The sequence below is a fragment of the Culex pipiens genome, chromosome 2 (genome assembly GCF_016801865.2).
Source record: "Culex pipiens pallens isolate TS chromosome 2, TS_CPP_V2, whole genome shotgun sequence".
Classification (NCBI taxonomy): domain Eukaryota; kingdom Metazoa; phylum Arthropoda; class Insecta; order Diptera; family Culicidae; genus Culex; species Culex pipiens.
In genome coordinates, this window is record NC_068938.1 from 46963440 (window position 1) to 46981216 (window position 17777).

Genomic DNA, 17777 nt, shown 5'->3' on the forward strand with positions numbered 1-17777 from the left:
CACATATAAAAATTCATACAGTTTTAGTTTGAATTTTCAATGATCGGTAAGCTTTTTCTATTGAAAGTGTTTTACAACCGCAATTTCTTTTGTAGCTTGAAAATAGTGAGAATCACGCAATTCAGATGGTTTTGCTGAACACAAATCCCAATTCACACGAGTAGCAATCATCGGTGCCCTCTCCCCGTGCCCATACCTTCACACTTAGGAGACCCGGGAGGCGGAGTCTTGTCGCAAAAAGAACGATACACACCTGTGGATCCGTTGACGAAACCGCAAGGTTTAAGAGGGCCACATTATAAGGTGTTACGTCGATTCCGTTTTTTTTTTTTTTTTTAGCAATCATATGGATTGACAGGAACATCGCAAACAGATTAATGTGTTTCCCAGAAGTAAGTGAACCATGCAACATGCACATAATCCGTGTGCAAAATCCATGTAACACGCAATATCCAGCATAAAAAGATCCACGTCGTAGGTAGCATAAATCCAGCGCTGTCAATTACTCCAAGCCGTGCAGTCTGAACGGAAAGTTCTATAATCACTAGATTTGCACAGACTAGGAAAAAAGAACTGCTCGCAATATTTATGCATGTAAGTTAACTGCACTTCGATTGTTTTTTCCTCCCTTCTCCAGAGTTAGAAAAAAAAATCACTTTACGGTGCATCCCCCAAGCTTGTCTAGTGCAGACTTTTGCCAAGTGAGCGAACTCAACCCGCCATAACGTTATTTATGCTCTGCTGCGCGTCGCCACGGTGTACTCCTCCTCCGAGACTGCAGCATGAAATATGTTTTATGGTCAGCCCGCGATGCTCCCGTTGTCGGCGATTTACTGATGCACTTGGCTCGCACACAACAGCACCATCGTTCCGGGGTCATCACGGGGCGGACGTAAACAAACATTACACTACACAAACATTTCTTTGTGAAAACTACCAGATCCTAAAAGTATCAAAAGAAATGTTTTCCCAAAATCATAGTGATAGTGTAGCAAAACTGTCAGACAATTTCCCAATCTCTTGAATTTGCTTTTTAGAAAATTAAAAAAAAAACAACTAATGTTAAGCTGGGCTCAATTAAGATGCCACATTTTACTTTGCAGCACAATATGCTAATAGAAAGCTTAAGCTCCTAATTAAAGCTTTTATCTTTATCACCGCAGAAAAGCAGTCTTTTGCATAATCTTTGAGTTCAAATGCTTGCGGGCGGGATGTGGCCAACTTTCTAAGTCACATTATGCGTGACATAACCGTGCACAGAATATGGCAAATATTAATGATAATCTGCGCGAGGCGGCATTTGATAAGAGATATGCTAGCATTTATCATAACCAACCGATCGACTAACCTACCTATGATGGCTAGCAATCGGCGATTTTGCATAAATTAACTTTACTGAATTGGGCAGTGGCGTGCAAACTAGTTTCTGGGAATTTCGGGTTTTTTTTTTCATTTATTAAATGAACTAATGACTAAAATTGTCGTTTTAAAATTATATTTCAGTGAAATATTATACAAAAGTCCCACTTAAAACCTCACCCTAGCCTTGCTGATTCAGCACCACATTGCAAATCATATTTTTCATCATCTCCCACTAATGAAAATGCTTTTATGCGAAAATGTGTGTGTTTTACCCTGCTGAACCAACCACACCTGATCAAAGAGAGAGAGCCTGGCTAGGTTGCTGTTGCAACGGCTGCTGCTCCTCCTTCTAATCACTAGTCCTAGGCGGAGAGGCCACTACTAACCAACAAACCGACTGTTCGAGGAACAGGTTTCCAGGTCTAACCGCGGGGAGAGCTTTTTTCGAGCATAACATTTCATCGGGGACTAGGAAATGTTTTTGCCTTCCTCACTGAGGTAAGGCTAGCCGGATTGGAAGCCGGATCTCACTTAAATGTATGTAAACTATGTCCGGATCCACCATCCGACCCATCGTTAGTTAGGTTATCAAAAGATCTTTCCAACGAGTCCAAAACATTGATGATCTGGCAACCCTGTCTCGATATTTATCCACTTAAGTGATATTTATATACTTTTTTATTCCGGATCTAAAAAATAGATGCAATTTGTGTACAGCTACTGTTGGTAATGAGTGAGGAAGGCTCCAACCACATAGGTGAATTAAATTAGTTTTTTATTGTTATTTTTTGACACGTTTTAAATAATTCATCGATGTAAAACTTTCCCATACATTTTATTTCGATGTTGCACCCTAACGAAATGTTACGCTCAATCAATGAACCACTAACGAACGAGCATGTGATAATGTTATCGAAAGCGGGGACCGACGATAGTCGGTGCCGATGGCGGGTAGAATTGCCAGGATGTTATGCTGGCTGGCCTATTACGTGAAAAGGCGAACTCTGCAAAGCTGGTGGCAGTCTCTGGGCAAGTAAATGACTTTTTTTTCACAAATGCAACGTGATGACCTTTTTGGGATGGACATTAGCGTTGGGAGATTAGAAGAGTTTGCGTGCAGGTTGAAGCCAAGGGGTCAACGAAGTTGGCTAGAGGGGTTAATCTTAGGAACTTTTAGGAAAACTGTGCTCAAACGAGCATTCATGGTATAACACTCATTTTGGAACATTCAAATGCTGTTGAAAAAAAAAAAAAAAATGAAATACTTATCCTAACTTTAGCTTATTCAGTAGAGTTCTTTGGAACGATAAACCGAATCAAATTTCACCTGGAACACTCAAACTTAAAGAATTTGAACATGCAATCAACAATTTTCTAAAAGCAATTCAATAAATTGTTCTTTGAACGAATTTTTAAACCGTACTTCACATTCGATGCCTTTTTATCTTATCAACTGTTCAAAAATGCATTCACTTCGTTTATTCGAATTTTAACCATCGAAACCATATCGCTGTCTGCAACTCTTAACGACCACTCGATCACCAGGGGAAACCGATGATCTGCGCCTCACCTCAAAGATATTCCCAATACGGAAATGTCGACGGCGACGACTTCTCTGGCGCGTTAATGTCTGTTGTGTGCATGCATATATGCAAATTTGATTACCGAAATGAAAATGATGCAGCGAAAAAAGAAAAGAGTTTTCGTAACCACCCAAGAAATCAAGCCAGCACGAGGAAAGGATTTCGTAACGACACGTTCGGTTGTCATCTCGGCTTCGATCTCCGAGTCAAAAAAAAAAGTTTTAACCCACAGAAATAAAATTCCGTCCAAAGATATGGTCCGCTGCAGGTTTTGGCCGAGCAGTGGCAGACGTGATAACAACTTCAAAGAGTGTGGAGGAAAGTTCATTGAACTATCGAGCTGAGCTGAGGTGGGTGCAGCAGCAAACTAGATGAAGACGGAGCACAGGTATGAGCAGATACAGACAGATTATTATGAGGAGTTGTAGGTGTACGGATGAGATGTGAGAAATAAACAATAACTCACCATCGACTACCGATGCGGAATTAAAATAGTTGATTCGAACAGATTTTTCGAACCGATATTGAAGGATAGGGAGCTTTTTTATCAAATTTAATTTTGTTGAAATTTAATAAAGCTTTTTATAGCCCTTTTTGCATTATTTAACCAACATGCAAAGTCCTTTAGCAAGCTGGTTTGAAGTTTTTCAAAACCATGAATCTTGAAATCAAAATAATAAAAATTCTTGAATCTTGAAATTTGCTGTTCGGTTTCTAAATAAAATGCCTAGAAATTTTAAATTTAGTGAGAAGTATAAATTCTCAGCAATTAACTTTTATTCTTAAAATTAAAAAAAATCTCTGAATAAAACAAAGGAGAATTTCTAAATTTAAAGAATCTTTTTTTATAATATAAACACATTTATCTCATACAAAGATGTTAAAAGAAAGTTCTGAAAATGTCATTGAAACACTTTTGATTTTCATTAAAAAATACTTTCAACATGTTTTAATATATTATTTTTTAAACATTATTGATGTCAATGACGTTCCAGCACACCATCGCAATAAACAAAAATATCGAAATACCTTAAAAAATAAGTTTACAGGCAAGTATCTATCCAGCAATAAAAAAATCTACCAAAAGATTTCCAAAAAGTATCCATGTTTGCAAATATATCAACAATATAGAGTTGCTTGCGCACTTTTATTAGAGTTTTTTTACTTTGGAAAAATAAAAAAAAACTGTATTAATGCTGAAATTAATTACCAAAGTGCTGATAGGCCGATAATAGAAAGTTTTTTGATTATATTAGTAAGGTTAAAAAAAGAAAAAAAAAATCGAAATTCGAGTCGAGAAATTTAATACGAAATAATGCTTTTTCAAACTTAATTTATTGAATTTTTTCAATAGGTCTGAAACTTCGTGGGTACCTTTCGTAAACCTAAAGAAGCCATTTAACATCATCAGTTTTTCCATTCCATTTTCCATGGATGAGAACTACACCGGAAAAAAATAGATACAAGGAATATAAATTCGCTGATTTTTTAAAGTAATTTATTGTCACCAAAAGTTAGTTTCTAAAGATACACTATTTTTATTATTTATTTGAGGGGACAGAGCAATTCTCTACGAAATCGGTCTTTTTTCTTAAATTTTAATTTTTGTATTTTTTAATCCGACTGAAACTTTTTTGGTGCCTTCGGTATGCCCAAAAAAGCCATTTTGCATCATTAGTTTGTCCATATAATTTTCCATACAAATTTTGCAGCTGGCCATACAAAAAATATGTTTGAAAATTCAAAAATCTGTATCTATTGAAAGAATTTTTTGATCGATTTGGTGTCTTCGGCAAAGTTGTAGGTATGGATACGGACTACACTGGAAAAAAATGATACACGGTAAAAAAAAATTGGTGATTTTTTATTTAACTTTTTGTCACGAAAACTTGATTTGCAAAAAAACAATATTTTTATTTTTTTTTATATGGTTTAGAGGACATCAAACACTAATTTTTCGGAAATTTCCAGGTTGTGCAAAAAAACATTGATCGAGTTATGAATTTTTGAATCAATACAGATTTTTTTAAAAATCGAAATTTTAGTCGCAAAAATTTTTCAACTTCATTTTTCGATGTAAAAATGAATTTGTGAACAATAAGTACTTTAGTGAAATTTTGATAATGTTCACCATTTACAAGTTATAGCCATTTTTATGCAACTTTTTTCAAAATAGTCGCAAATTTTCATTTTTTAAAATTAGTGCACATGTTTGCCCACTTTTGAAAAAAATATTTTTGATAAGCTGAGAAAATTTTCTATATTTTGCATTTTTGAACTTTGTTGATACGACCCTTCGTTGCTGAGATATTGCAATGCAAAGGTTTAAAATATGGAAAATTGATGTTTTCTAAGTCTCACCCAAACAGCCCACCATTTTTCAATGTCGATATCTCAGCAACTAATGGTCCGATTTTCAATGTTGATATATGAAACATTTGTGAAATTTTCCGATCTTTCGATTTTTTGAAAATATCAGTATTGATTAAAAAAATCATAACTCGGTCAATGATTTTTTGCACAACCTGAAAATTTCTGAAAAGTTGACATTTTATGTCCTCTAAAATTTGTATGGAAAATTATATGGACAAACTAATGATGCAAAATGGCTTCTTTGGGCATACCGAAGGCACCAAAAAAGTTTCAGTCGGATTAAAAAATACAAAAAAATCGAATGACCGAAATTCTAGAGAACTGCTCCTTAATCATTATTTTTCAAAATATCCAAGATTTGAAGATTATTTTTTCGCCGAAAAAACAATTTTTTGTGGTGCTGTACATTGGAATTTCACAAAAAATTAAAATATTTTAGATCGACCCCAGACATGCAAATATGATTATAATCGCTGGAAAATGTATTTCCAATTGTTTTCAGTTGGTTAGTTTTCTATTTCCTTTAAAATTTTGATGTTTTGGACCGATTTTGAAGGGAGGGGCGACATAAACTTTTAAAAATATTTGCAACGGCCTTAAGAGTAAAAGAATTACTATAACAACAATTAAATTTAAAAATTGAAATACAAAAGTTCTTTCTACTCATCAACCAACACAGCAACGAGTTCCAATAAAACCTTTGAGTGCTTCATTCTGATTGCGCGCAACACAAAGACGGCACACACACTCTCACTCAAACACACACACATTTTATATGGCACATCGACCGGCCACGATCCGGCCAAGCCGTCTCGGAAGGTTAGCCGCTTCGCTATCGATGCCAAAGACCGGCAACCAGGCCATCATCTAAGAAGTTTCTATTCGACGTCCAGCGCAAGCTTGGGTCGTCACCGAACACAAAAACACCCGTCGAAGGTTAGAACCACTCAGTTGGCGATAAATAGAAAAATTGAAGAAAAAAAAAACTTGAAGAAAATCTCCAAACAAGTCAAACACGCACCAACCCGTTATGGGGGGGTAGGTGGGGGGAAAAATATGAACGAACGCTGCAGTTGATAGAAGAAAACCAAGCGTGCAGCATAGAACACAAGCCACCACCACCCCACAAGGTCTTGGAGATCTAGGGACTTGCAAGTTCTAGCGCTACTCGCGGGGCCCATTGGTGCGTTCAACCTCCTCCCCCCCTCATAAGTATTAGCCGCGGCGAGTGCGATATACGCTCGGGTGCTGTTAGATAAACATAAAAATTAAATTGTTAATGCTAAAAAGGAAAACCAACCAGTTTTAGATACCGGCCTGCTGACTTGTAGGGAAAATTAAGCGAGAGGGGGGTTGAGGAGGCACGACTTAGCCCCAACATGGGTCTGTTTTCCCAAACCTTCGTTGACTATTGAGATACACAGAAAAAATCGTCAAAGGAAAATCTGAACACAGTTTTTAAATGTGTCATAAATCATATAGAAAACTATTTCCATCAATAATTTGAATGAATTAAAGTCGACAAAATTAACATTTAAGTTTTAATTTTTTTTACAGCTGTGTACCTCAAAAACACCAACTTAACTCGAGTTCTGAGGTAGTTGTATGCGGCTAGCTTTTGCTAGAGTCGTATAAAAAAGGTTGATTGACCATTAGACAAGTACCTGTCGAAAGGGTGAAGTATGATTGGTGGTGGAGGAGAAGGCTAGAAGAAGTTAGTTCCGATAGCAATTCCGATTGGGTTTATGGATGCGTGCTAGAACGGAATCAAGCCAGCATGCGATCAAACTTAAGCAGTTTAGTAGATTTTTTTGATAGAAAACTTGTTCTTGCTAGTACAGGAAGATTTCTTGTGAATAAGTTTTCCATTTTATTGCAAATAAATTTTATTTGTAAATAAACACAACATCTTGTATTGTATTTAAATAAACATACCATCTTATATAAAACTTGTGATTGATGAATCTTTATTCCTGCAATCCTGATAATGTACAAACCTGAAAATAAACAAAGAAAAGGCAAATATTAGTATTGAATGCAATCAACCTTTGTATTTGTAAAAGATAAAAAATGATCAAAATAAAAAAACATTCAACAACATTTTAAAAAGGCCCAATGAACAATGTTTTTTTGCCCACCTCGCTCAAGGCGGTTTCAAAAACAGCCAATCAGCAAAGTAATGTTTAGGCCATTGCAAATATTTTTTGAAGTTTATGTCCCTCGGCTCTGGCCAAAGTCTAGGGAGGGAGCAAACAAAATGAAAAAATATAAAAATTGAAATTACAAGCCTAGGTTTCAACTAGAGGTGGGCAAAGCCGCTCTTTTTTAGGAGCCGCTCATTTTCGTTCGCTCTTTTGAACGGCTCTTTCGCTCTTTTTCAAAATATGAATTAAAAGGTCATTTTCAAGCATGGTTTGATTTTCTAAGCTATTTCACATTTTAATTATAAAGACTTTTTTTATTTTGTTTAGGAAATCATTTACTTTATTTTTTTTTAAAGATGGAGACTGAAAATATGAGTTTGAAACCTTTTAAGTGGTGTTCAAAAACTGGCATCAATGCTATTGAGAGTTTTTCAATATATCGATGCCAGTGTTCTCTCATGTACTATCTCGATAGGAAGCTTAGTACAAAAGAGCACACCGGCATCGATATATAGATGATCATGTTGCTATAGACACCCCAAAGAATTATGACGATTCAGATCTGAAAATGTCGGGACCTCTTAAACCTGCTGTTTTTTTTATCTTTAGTAAAAAAAATATTGTGTAATATCTTGGTGTACACCTAGAGACAATATCGGGATTATTTTTTTATTAGCATTAGCATTAGAAAAAAACTAATTTGACACTACAATTGGTTAAAAATTCAATATATTTATAAAAAGTTAAAAAAAATACTAATTTAAAAAAGAACCGCGGTTCTTCTTTTGTGACCCATGTTTCGTTCGCTCTTTTCAATGAACCGGCTCGCTATTTTTGCCCACCTCTAGTTTCAACAATTGTATGATATACATTTGGCGTAATATTGAATGTTTGGTCCTTTTGAAATGTTAGTCTTGGTTTAGAATTTTTGAAAAAAAAAAATGTTTTCGAATCAGAAAATTTTACGAATGTTGTGAACATTGTGAATTGGACCATAAGTTGCAGATATATCGACATTAGAAAATGGTGGGTTGTTTGGGTTAGACTTAGAAAACATCAATTTTCATGTTTTTAAACCATTGCATGGCAATATCTCAGCAACTAAGGGTCGAATCAAAAAAGTTCAAAAAATCTAAATATAGAGAATTTTTTCAGCTCTTGTTTTTTTGTCATCACTTAATAAATTTTTGAAATGAAAAAATGCAACTGAAAATTTTTTGCGACCAATATTTCGATTTTTTTTTAAATGTATTGATTCAAAATATCCTAACTCGGTCAAAGATTTTTTTGAACATTCTGGAAATTTCTGAAAAGTTGGCCTCTAAAACATATAAGAAAATAAAAAAAAAGTAAAAATAGTATTTTTTTGCAAATCAAGTTTAGTTACAAAAAGTTAAATAAAACATTACCAAAAAAAAATTTTACCTCCAATTTTTTTGGTGTATACCATATCCATAGGTACAACTTTGCCGAATACTCCAAATCGATCAAAAAATTCCATCAAAAGGTACAGATTTTTGAATTTTTACATATCATTTTTGTATGGACAGCTGCCAAATTTGTAAGGAAAACTATATGGTTAAACTTATGATGCAAAATGGCTTCTTTGGGCATACCGAAGTCACCAAAAAAGTTTAAGTCGGAAAAAAAATACAAAAAAAATGAATTACCGAAATCTCAGAGAATTTCTCAGGAGTTCAAACACCCTTAATATTATAAACGCAGGAAATTGCATTTTAACTGATTTGTTGATTTAACTTTCATTTCCATAAAACTTGGTATTTCCGAAAAAATATTGTTTTGTCCCCTGATTATTCAGGCCGACTTTGAAGGAGAGGACATAAACTTTGGAAAATATTCGCAACAGCCTTATTGAAACTTTGAAAAAAAAAACTCCAGAAGTGATTTTTTTATTTCTTTTTTGATACCTTTCTAACTTTCCTTTTAGTCGATTAATTGTGTTTTGTTTATTTTTAGGTTTGTTAAAGTTAATTAATTTAAAAAAAAAAACATTTGTTTGCCTGAATTTTAAGCATTTAATTTAAAAAAAAAAAGTTAAATTATAATAAGGTTGAAACATAAAAAAAATCAAGAGACAAAAAAAAAACCGAAAAAGACCTTGTAATTAAATTCAACAATCGGAGCAAAACTGCTCAGAAAATTCCAACTGTGCTAGATAAAAAAAAGTGTTTTAGTAAAAAAGCACACTAATTTGTCTTATTTTCAAGCACTACACTACTACTTTTCCTTACAGTTCATGTTTTCAATGTGTTTAACATTTACATTGAAATGAATTAGCAACGGCATTTAAACAATTCAGTTTCACTTGAAATTTTTTTAAATTACAAAAAAGAACTGTTGCTAAATTTAAATTTCGATATATCGCTGAGCAATTCTCAGAAGAACGAGCAATTTATTTTTGCATTTTAATATGTTTTTTTGGATGATGTATGTTTGTAATCTGATCAAGGCCAATGAATTTGTTTTGCAAAATTTCATCCAATTTTGGCAGATGTCCTTACAAAAAGGTTATAAAAATATTAAAAATCATGTATCCTGAGATCTTATATCTCGCGCTTTTCGGATCAAAAAATGCCATAATTTAAGCAGTGGCCAAGTTAGACAGTGTAATCAGCTTAAGAAAAAAAAATCATCGTTTTCGAAGAACGTGGAAAAAGTCAAAACAATAATTTAGGCTTTATTTTCAGATGTAATATAAATTTGCAAACACAAAGAACTGGTCAAAAATTTTCGAAATCATGCAACGTTTTCGAATTATATCCATTGAGTGTTTGCTGATAACGTGTTTTTTACGTGTAAAAGTCCTGACCAAGTTTGATCTTATCATTAAAGATTTTTTTTAAAAGATCGTGAATTTTCCTATAAAATTGTTTCAAAGATATTAAAGATTAGACCAATGGTTACTGAGCTACAGATTCTGAAAGAAAATCACAAATATGCGTTCGAAAAATAAAACTATTGATAAATTTTATGATCGATCAAATTGGAAATTTCCCATCATTATTTATGATTTTAAAATTTATGTAAAGTTCTTTTCTGTTGCCATTTTTTTTATTTTACAAATAAAAATGAGGTATTTTTTACTTTTCACCACGATTTGAAAAAATATATTTTTTCGAAAAATGGGAATCCCTGCCAATTGAATTTTGAATATTTTGCTTTACTCAAAATATGGCATTTTTCGTCATCTTAAACATTTCCAGAAATTAGATTTTTTAAATAGATTTTCCAGTGCAGACCAATTTTGTGTGCGTAACATCTACACAGTAAAAAATAATGTAAATTTGGAATCTATAATTTTGGAATGTTGGAAACTCGTTTATGTTGTAATTTTACCTCAATTTAGACTGAAAGGCATTATATAAGTAAAGTATAGAAATTACACATTTTTAGATGTATAATTACACATTTTTTCTGTCATAAAAGATGTACCAATTCCCAGATGAAATATTACCATGATTTTTTTTCTGTGTACCTTCAACCTTTCCGAAAACACAAATAGACAGTAAAATCTGTTTTCAAGATACGGATTTTTAACAGTCTTTTGTATGGAAAGCTGCCAAAATTTGTCCAAAAAGTACATGAAATGTTCCTTCCAAATAAATCTATATAAATCAAAAATTTCGACGGTTTTGTACGAACGCGAATCAGTTCCATACGGAGCGTCGTATCGAGATGCTTTTTGTTGCGTTGGGTTCGTAGAAGTCCAAGGAAGGTTCTTACGCCAAAAAGTGTCAACTTTGGCCACTCTGGAACCGATTCCGAAAAATCTGCAAGTTGTATAGGAAAAGCTGCGTGTAATCAAATTTTAATTAGCAGACAAGCAAGAAACGTCAGGAAACCGAAAAAGAGCAGGACGAAGTTTGCCGGGAAGAGCTTGTTATACATAAATATTCGTTTTCAGAAGCCTCATAGAATTGCTCTGTACAGAAAAATAAATCATGGTACATCTTTTATGACAGAAAAATTGTGTAATTATACTTCTAATAATGTGTAATTTCTATACTTTTCTTATAGAATGCCATTCAGTCTAAATTGAGGTAAAATTACATCATAAAACCTTACAAAATTACACCTTCCAAATTTACAAAAAATATTTACTGTGTGCTTTAGATTTGAAATTTAAAAACTGCACTGCAAGTCTCAAACTATTATGAAGTGATGCATGCATTCAATTGATATCAAGACACCTTAAGCTCTGTTCTTCACTTAGTTCCAAAGATGGGCAAAGTTCTGCCGTCCCCACCTCACCCAACCAACCGTTCCTTCCAGTCTCAAAAGCTTACAAAAGAACTTTAAGCATTCCTGCACTTCTTTGCATGCATGAAAGATTTACAATTTCCACCACGCTCGCTCTGATGTTTCTAGCAGTTCTTAAAGTTATGTAATCAAGTAGAACGCTTTAATGCTCTCTGCAGCATAAAAGTTCGCTCAACTGCCAAACAGGGTGCGGAGGGAGGGGGGAAGGGGGGATGACTATACCACATAGACAACTTTTTATGCGAATTTATGGCCCGTTTGGTCGTCGCTTTGGAGACAGGAGCTATCACAGGAGGGAGAAGGTGGAAGTCGTGGGGAAGCGATCTATGATGATACGGGCAGCAGCAGCAGAACCGTCTTCGTCTTCTCGTATGCGCTCCATCAGCTGGCCGATGCCACCACTATGTGTCTGTATGGGTGCAGTTATGTTTTATCTACACAGCTGTGTGAGTGCGCCAGTGCATCCCATTGAGAGGGGGGCTGCCTTTTATTTCCATTTTTGGCTCGCGTTCGCCAAGTCGGCTGTTCTATGTTTGGGGGGGCCTATGCTAGTTTTATGCTGGCATGCTCTGCTGTATATCTTTGGGTTTTTACATAAAAACAGTACGATAGATAATGGATGCGACGCGAAACGACGTGGAGTTGGGTTCGTTCTTTATGTATTCTTGGTTTTGTGATGTTCTCTACATCGCGATATTGTGACCGTTTGCTTGGCACTGTGCCACCATAGTTGGCCTACTCGACACCAGAGTGGGACACTGACTGGAGTGTCACTTTTATTGAGCATGTTTTGAGAATGTCAATTACCAAAATCAGGTTTATAAAAGGTTGTTGTTGAGTTTTGGAGTCATTTTTAGGGATTTGTTTATCATTTTTTCGGGTTTGGCAATGTTCTTTGTCAGTTTGGTCATGTCACTGTCATAACCACCTGCACCTTCAAAACCCTCCTGACCGAGTCATGTTGCCAACAGTTCCATCTCGTAAGCGGTAGATCAGGAGTTCAAATGTAGGCTTCAAGGAACATAGACAGATTTACCTGTTTCTACGCCTTATGAAGAAAAAATGTCCCCACAACTTCGCTCATCAACCATCACCCCCTTCAAGACAAGTGGGAACCCCTTATAAGAAACTGTCCTTCCACCTGGAAGTCACCGGAAAGTTAATCACAATCATTTGGCTGTCATCAGCAGCTGCACACGCCAGACAATCACCGTTATTGAGACCTTCTCGGCGGTCCCTGAATTAATCAACCCAAAAAAGGAAGACTCGAACCCCGAAAGGATTAAGTTGCCAGCAGCAGGACAAGCTCGGTTCGACCTCGCGCGTGAACATCTCGACGCAAAACCAGTTCTGCGAAATTTTAACTGTAATGTTTGTATTGCGGTTCTTCGAGTTTCGGACGACGACGACGGCGGCCGGTGTGGTCATCTGGACGGACGGACACAAGAAACTGGTTTTTCAACTTGGAATGTTATGGGGTTTGTTCTGCGAAGAGAGTTGGCGGAGTGGGCAGAATAATCCGTAATTTGATAGCGTTGTGGGTTGGTTGGAGATTTCTTTTGCGGTTCTTGTTGATTTGTTTGTTTTTTTATTGTCAAGCGGTGAAATTTCAGAAGCCCCGCGATAATTGGAGGTCATTTTTCAGGAATGTTGAGGGAAGAAAAAATAAATCTTATCCTGAACAAAAATTAATAACTCAAGCTTCTCTCGTTTGAGTGCACCTAATAATGCACGAGTTGCGGTTGATTCTAATCTAAGCTAGGCCGGAAAGTTGTTTACGACCAGCACCGCAATCGAAAACCATAACCTCAACTAGGCAAATCCCCATACACAAATCCGTGGCGAATCAATAGTACATCTTCAATGTATGCAACCAGCACTGTTTGTGTCCGTAATAATGATTAATTCTGCCAGATACGCACCCTCACTCCGTCGAAGGTAATTACGATTGAGTTTCACCGAAGGAAGCTCCGATAGATTTGTACCGCAAAACCATTCATCAAATCAACTCGCCAGCAGTCGTTGGTTATGGATTGTTAATTGTTGGTGATTTGATGGAGTGTGTAATTTGGTGTGAGTGTGTGTGCGCGCGTTGAGGAGATTCATTGGTTGCACTTGGTCAGAATCAACCGATTCTCGCAGAACGGTAACGGTATCACAAGACACGCACCTTGTCTTGCAATAGAAACTAACCGTAACTACCATATGCATCAGCTAGCGTAGTGTATGTGTCTCAAACCGGATAGAATCTCGTTTATCTTGTTACATCTTGAGTTGAGGTGCCATATGAGATGCGCTGAAGCGACATGTCGCAAAGAATGCACCATGAAAATACGTTTTACAAAGTCTCGTGCTTTAGTGATGATTAATGATGAAGATGTCCCTTCCATGGCTTAATAATTGAGACTTTTGTATCACAAACAGAAGAATCAGGGATCAAATCTCGATTGGTTCACTAAAAATTTGGAAACTGGAATTGACTTTGAATATGAACAAAACACAAATAGTAATTTTCTAATTTTTAACATCAAGTTCTAGTTCTGATACCCAAGTTAAGTAATAATTTAACCATTTTTTTTTGTTGACCACCATTTTGGCCACCATCTTTAAAATAAAATCTGCATTTCAGTGTAGAGCATTTTTAAGTTTGCATTTAAGCATCCACAACAAGACGCCTTTTTAAAAATTTAATTATCTGAAGATTCCACTATTCAAAGTGAATAATATTTCGAAGGCTTCAGAATATCGACCCCTGACTGTAATCCTTTTTTCGTAGATCCAGAAAGTTTTCCCACGTGAATTTCACGGAGTTCGACTTTTCATTGTATTTTTTTTTAAATTTGAATGAAACTTTGTCCATTAATTTCCTAGGTCCTAATATGACAATTGGCATCATTGATTCCATGTTTGGTAATCGATAAAATAATCGTCGATAATTTTATCGTTTAACAATAACGATTTATTCTACCATATCATGTTAAACTTCCAATGCTTTCACTAAGAATATATATTGTTGAAAATCGAGTAAGTTTTAATGTATGAATGTGTACTCAAAATAGTTCACAAATGCCGTATTTTTCGAAAATACTCAATTTTTCATAATTTGCAGTATGGGTATTAAACGAAGCAGAATTGTGTATGTTTTATTTGCTCTTTATTTAAGTTTTTCTGTAAAAAAACTAAATTTTTCACAAAATTCCATATTTTTTCTAAAATAATGAAATTTTAGTATTATAAAAAACTTAAATAAAGTGAAAAATCATACAAAAAATCGCTTTGTCTGATGATACCCATATTTCAAATTAAAAAAAGTTGAGTACTTTAAAAAATACGATACTTTGTGAACATTTTAACATTTTCAAAATAAAACTATAATACAGTGACAAAAAAAATCGCTTCGTATGGGTAGCATTTTTTTTTTAAATTTGAGTACTTTAGAAAAAATACGGTAATTTGTAAAAAATTCTGTATATTCTTAAAAAACAGAAATTGAATAAGCATTCGAAATTTTGATTAGTTCAGTACCTTATTGCAAATTATGGAAATTTAAGTATTTCTGAAAGAACACGATATTTTGTAAAAATTTAAGTATTTTCCAAAAAAAAACTAAAATAAAGTAAAAAAAAACAAAAATTTGCTTCGTTAGAAACCCATATTGCAAATTCCAAAAATTTAAGTTCTTTAAAAAATTACGGTATTTTGTGAAAATTTTAGTATTTAAAAAAAACTCTACTAATGTGAAAAAGCATTTAAAATTTCGCTTCGTTTAGTACACATGTTGCATATTTTTTCAATTTGAGTATTTTAGAAAAAAATACGGTAATTTAAAAAAAAATTCAGTACTTAAAAAAACAGAATTTAAAAAAGTATTCGTTTGATACCCATAAAGCAAATTTTGAAAATTTTAGTATTTTCGAAAAATAGATATTTTGTAAAAATATTAATATTTTCAAAAAACTCGACTAATGTGAAAAAGCATTTAAAATTTCGCTTCGTTTAATATTGCATTTTTTTTAATTTGAGTGTTTTAGAAAAAAAATTCAAAAAAAAAAACAGAAATTGAATAAGCAATCAAAATTAAGATTAGTTTGGTACCCTATTGCATATTTTGGAAATTTAAGTACTTTTAAAAATACGGTATTTTGTGAAAGTTTTAGTATTTTCAAAAAAAAAAACCTCAACTAACATGAAAAAGCATTCAAAATTTCGCTTCGTTTGATACCCATAATGCATTTTTTTTAATTTGAGTATTTTTTAAAAATACGGTTATTTGTAAAAATTTCTGTATATTCTAAAAAAAAACAGAAATTGAATGAGCATTCGAAATTTTGATAAGTTTGGTACCTTATTGCGAATTTTGGAAATTTGAATTCTTTTAAAAATTTTGTGAAAATTTAACAATTTTCCAAAAAAATAACAAAAATAAAGTGAAATAAACAAAAATTTGCTTCGTTAGATACCCATATTGCAAATTCTTAAAATTAAAGTACTTTTTAAAAAACGGTATTTTGTGAAAATTTTAGAATTTTCAAAAAAAACCTCAACTAATGTGAAAAAGCATTCAAAATTTCGCTTCGTTTGATACCCATGTTGCATATTTTTTGAATTTGAGTATTTTAGAAAAAAAAATCTGTAATTTGTAAAAATGTAAGTATTAAAAAAAAGAATTTGAAAAATCATTCGTTTGATACCCATACTACAAATATTGAAAATTTTAGTATTTTCTAAAACTACGATTTTTTATACAAATATTAGTATTTTCAAAAAAAAAAAACTTTGATAAAGTGAAAAATCATACACAATTTCACAACCCATATTGCATATTTTTTTTAAATTTGAGTATTTTAGAAAAAATACGGTAATTTGTAAAAATTTCTGTATATTCAAAAAAAAAACAGAAATTGAATAAGCATTCGAAATTTTGATTAGTTTGGTACCCTATTGCATATTTTGGAAATTTAAGTACTTTAAAAAACACGGTATTTTGTGAAAATTTTAGTTTTTACAAAAACAAAACTCAACTAATGTGAAAAAGCATTCAAAATTTCGCTTCGTTTGATACCCATGTTGCATATTTTTTTAATTTGAGTATTTTAGAAAAAATACGGAAATTTGTGAAAATTTAAGCATTTTCAAATCAAAAATAGAATATGAAAAAGCATTCAAAATTTTAATTCGTTTGATACCCATACTGCACGTTTTGAAAATTGGCTGAGAGTTTCAATGAAGAGAGAAGAGCTGTTGTATTTGAGGCATGAATATTCAGGCGAGATAATTGTAGTTGCTGAGAGCTGATACTTTGATATTTTAACAACCCTGCTAAAGTTAGATTAATTTTGTTGAGTTAGTTTTGAGTTCGTTTCGCGGTGCCTGTCCGTCGGGACGCATTTTTTTCGCGTTCCGTTTTCGTCGATGTGTATTTCGGGTGAGTTCGTGCGTGTGTGTGTGAAGGTGCGGCTAGCTCTGGTTGTCATGATGACAGCAGAGCTGAGCCAGTTCGTTTCGAGGTGCCTGTCCGTCGGGACGCATTTTTTTCGCGTTCCGTTTTCGTCCATCGTCGTCGGTGTGTTTTTCTCGTTAGTCATGTATTTGATACACATCACAGTCGGATTTCTTTGTTCTATGATTTGCAATTGTTTCACGGGAAGATTCTTTTTAAATTGCGTCAGCAAAATATAAATTATCATTCAATTCGACCATTCGTTTCCCGCGAATCACGGCGACAAATATTGTTTCAACGCGATTGTTCAAGTACTTCAGATAACATCATAACTCTTCAGTCATTAATTGGTCGCTCATCTTATAATAATTTAAAAGTATAAATAGTCTCAGGGCAACTCTACGTAAATATGTTACGCTGAGTTTAATATTTCACCTTTTAATCACACATAATTTTGATTCTATCTTTCCACAGCCGGCTGTCTAAGATTGAATCATTTATGTTAAACTCAACACCAAATAACCGGGAACGGTCTCATCCGCATCATCCGATTGTTTGCCTTGAGAATACATAATACATCACCCTGTTCAACAA